This window comes from Choristoneura fumiferana, chromosome 9, assembly GCF_025370935.1.
Source record: "Choristoneura fumiferana chromosome 9, NRCan_CFum_1, whole genome shotgun sequence".
NCBI classification, from domain to species: Eukaryota; Metazoa; Arthropoda; class Insecta; order Lepidoptera; family Tortricidae; genus Choristoneura; species Choristoneura fumiferana.
The window spans coordinates 17,257,981-17,262,348 of NC_133480.1; the positions used below are offsets into that span (position 1 = coordinate 17,257,981).

The 4,368-nt window shown below is 37.5% G+C and overlaps 1 long non-coding RNA gene across 1 annotated transcript; it reads left to right on the forward strand.

The window, feature by feature from the left end:
• Nucleotides 1-2,447: 2,447 nt before the first annotated feature.
• On the forward strand, nucleotides 2,448-3,523 carry LOC141430887 (uncharacterized). Its single transcript, XR_012451673.1, has 3 exons — nucleotides 2,448-3,007; nucleotides 3,089-3,195; nucleotides 3,334-3,523. It is a non-coding gene; the product is annotated as an uncharacterized lncRNA (long non-coding RNA).
• Nucleotides 3,524-4,368: the final 845 nt, after the last annotated feature.

The following is a 4,368-nucleotide window of genomic DNA, read 5'->3' on the forward strand; positions in this document are numbered from 1 at the left end:
ATAAAGAGTATAAACAACCAACAAACAAACAAACCTTCCATATCAATGAAGCAATTATGTATAAAAAAAAAATGAAGCTAACTGTACCGTAACCCGCCTGCAGCCAAATGTTAGCAAACTTAAAAACAACGCCAAACAAGGCCAGTCAGTACTGATACACGGAAAGTAAAACTGTAGCATTGCAACGTTCCAATATTCCTGTTAAAATGGCTTCAACTTTACCAGCTTCGTTTGTTTACGTAGTTTTTTAACTTTAGTTTGTATTAATTGTGCATTAAAATGGAAACAGCTGTAATTTATTGAATCAGGCGTTACTTTGCGGAAGTCAATATCAATGAACTGAAACAATTTCTTTGCTCACCCGCGACCTTATGGTAGTTAAGTTTACGCAAAATATGCATGTTCATGCAGTTCCTCAACCTTCGCAATGTAAGTACATACATGTATCACTTAAATCCATCATGACCACCATACTACACTGACGCGTTTCGGACTTCACCAGAGCTCATCTTCAGGGACACAACCGTTCTCCATAATATGCTAGCAGATGTTACTCGTAGATAGACAGATGTTCAGTCTGTAGGTTTGTGTGATTTTTGTGTATTTGCACAGTTGGGGGTGGAACTGCATGGACACTCATTGAAACAGCTAATGCTCGGATCGAGAATAAACATCAAAACATTGGAACATAGAACCTCCTCCTTTTTTGAAGTCGGCTAATAATATTTAAGAATCAGTCTTTATAACGATACTAGATTTTACCCGCGGCTTTGCACGCGTACACTATTCGATCTGGCAGTTACTAATGAAATCCCAAAATTTATATCGTGATCTTCATTAAGGTTGTGTTAAGAACAACTGTACAAAATTTCATGACTCTAAGCCCATTGGTTGAAATTTCAAGATTTTATCCCTATCCCGTGGGAATATCGGTGGTTATTCCAGACGTCCAGCTATCTACGTACAAAATTTCATCCAAATGCGTCCAGCCATTTTAGCGTTGTTTGTAACACACACACACACAAACTTTCGCATTTACAATAGTAAAGTAGGAAGTAGGATTGACTTCAGAGGTAGACCGAATTGTAATAGTGAATTGTTACCAAATTGTAAGATGTACCCCTTGCCATGACACTTTTGTTATTGCTCTATTGTCTTAAAGCCCGCAGATTTCAAGTTATCTCAATCTACATGGTCATCGTCCTATTTTATCTAGAAAATGAACGAAGTCTAGAGCAAGTGAACTCCAGTAACTGAAGTTATTTAGATACTCAAAGAGATTTCCACAAAGCGTACACAACGTAACCCTTTTTCCATTGAACAGGATCGCCTTTGTAGCCGGATTACTAGCTTTTGTTCACCTGTCCGGTGTCCGGTCGCCGGATCCGGCAGTTGACTTAGCACTCCGACGCAGTGATCCATATGTAACACTAGAACTCTATTTGTTAAGAATCGGTGGGAGGGTGGGGGTTTAAACTAGGTGAATCGGAGTCTGTGACAGTCAATTGGATTTCAGTGCCATTATGGAACCTTATCATATAAAAGTTTAAGACGCATTAAGGTGCGACCAAACCGCTGCTTAAAAAACGGCGACGGTACGGAATCGCAGTGACGCATCGTATGCGCACCTTTTTTTTGCATGCTTTCTACACCGCTGCTTAAAATACCGAAACGGTGCGGAATCGCAGTGATGGGCCGTACACGACAAGACTTTTGTTCGGTAAAGTCCTGACGTTTACGGCACGTCGCTGCGATTCCGTATTTTAAGCGGTTCGTTTCCCGGCCGGGGCAGATATTTGCATGAATAATGCGAATGTTTGTTCTCGGGTCTTGAATGTTTAATATGGATTTAAGTGTGTATTTAAAGAGTGCTGTCTTCGCCAACAAACTGCTTAGCAGTTTGGCGAAAATATTTTTAAGTAGTTTTTGTAAAATGTGATGAATAAATATAAAAAAAAAAAAAAAAAAAAAAAAAAAAAAAAAAAAAAAAAAGCAGCGGTGTGGAGAGCATGCGATAAAAACTGTGCGCATACCGTGCGTCACTGCGATTCCGTGCCGTCACATTTACTCAGTAGTTGCCATAGCGACGTTCTAACATTCCATTCGTTCGTTGTATTTCCACAAGAGATGTGCGAGGTTTATTTGTCAAGAACCAATAGAAACGCTTAATTTATCTTTCCTCGCTCAGTGCATCTTTAGTGGAAACAGCTCGGCGGAGCGAGAATAGGTAAATAAAGCGATTCTATTGGTTCATGACATACAAATTCCTCGCAACGCATCCTCGCACTCTAGTGGAAACGGAGCCAATGGGTTCCGTTTTGTTACTCGAATGTACGAAATCCGAAACCGCACAGTTCCGCTGTATACCGACGAAGACATTAAAGAAAGAAAGAAAGAAAACATTTATTCGTGACATTAAAAAAGACAGCAACAATAATAAAAATAAAATAAAAATTGTTACGTATGCATGTCACGAAATGGTCCCAAATCAGCAATCTGCCGGTCTTGCGAACGGCGCTGGTCTTCCTTTGGGACCATCTGGTCATTATACATTGAAAAAAGTACAGCTAAGTGAGACCGATACAATTTTTAGTTTAAAAAATATAAAAAATACTTTCCTATTTAAATAAAATAAAAAGAAATACTAACATTACAAAATGGGTTGCCAGTATATAAAAAAGAAATAGGCATAGGCCAGTCTCCTTTACCCTTCTCACTCCTAACAAAAGCAAAAGAAAAAAGAAGAATAGACAAAACAAAACAACAAGCGATTGATTCGCCAACCAAATTGCGATTTCTAAAAGTTATTCGACTAAAGAAAGATACAAAGTTGATATACATCAATATTCTTCGGTATCCCAAATAGTAAAGAAATGTGAATAAAAAGTATCAGTACAGTTGCCATGAAACAATTTGTGTTTCAAATAAATAAGGCCGTGCAACCATGTGATCAACATTATATAGCCTAAAAAAACCAACAGTGTTAAACAGCTGAGAAAACAGACAGGTATGCAGTATTATTATAATTTTGTCCTCCAATTTGATCTATCCTATCATGTTTAATTTAATTTTAATTTTAATTTTACAGGTTCCCAATTGGATTTGTCCCTAAAAAGCGCAATACTAACAATAAGTATTCTCAACTAGCAATCCGAACAACATCCATAGCAAAGTAGATGGGCCGCAAACAAAAAGGTACCTACTCTTATTGCTATACACATAACCTCACATAAACTAAATGCAACTGGTGTCATGTGCTAAAGTTTCTTGTTTTTGCTGATGTTCGTGCATATGTTTTTTAAGTTTTGTTTTAAAGCTACATACACTTCGCAGGTCCCTAATTGGCGGTGGGATGTTGTTCCAACACCTAGTTGCTACATATCTAAAACTACCTCGAAAGGCAGCAGAGGCGTGGCGTGCTGTCAACAACTGCACACTACACTGGCGAGCTCCGCGTGTTTTGTGGCTAGCAGACCAGGACAACTTCTCGTAAAGATATGTTGGGGACTTGTGCTTCAACACTCCAAAGAGGACATTCGCAGATGAAGCCACAGTCAAAAGCTAGTAGATAATAAAACAGCAAAATCCATTTAAACCTCCCTGTCCACGTTAATTCTACGTATGCTTTGATAATGCAAATACAGCCTTTGTTTCCCACATGACACTTAAGAATCATGAGGCATAATGAAACGTCGGCGTATTAATACAGGGGATGGGGGGGGGGGGTGATAAGAATCGTTAGAACAACATATGTCGAGGACGAGACAGAGCTGGAGGGCGCGGGCGCGGGAGAAGGGATAAGTTTTGGGAGTTTTACGTATTAAACTTGATTTAAGGCACATATCAATTCCGTGCACTACTACATACAAACAGGTAATTTTCTTAAGTTTTTTACCGATATAAGTATTAATTGTTATTTACATTTTGTGACAAAAAAAAACAATGTTTAAAAAATAATTAGGAAATGGTCATTTGATATAACATAGTTTTCGTTAAACTATTGATCATACAAACTTTTAGGATCATGTATTATATACAGATTGGTTCAGGTTATGTTACGTTTATTATGAAATGACCTAACGAATTAGAATTACTAGAAGACTAGAAAAGTGGAAATAGAAGAAGTGAAGTTATGTTTATTGACTATTAAGAATAATAAAATAAATAATAAGCATTAAATAAAAAAAAACTATCCTAGACTTAAAAAAGAAGAAGAAGAAGTTGACATTATCATTCAATATTTCAAAAACAGCTTAACCGATTTTAAAGAAACAAAGCTTAGACCACCACAAAGAAACCGCATTGAATCGGGTAATCAACACCTAACTTCTAACACCCCTCTTTTTGCGTCGTAGGTTGAAAATTCAG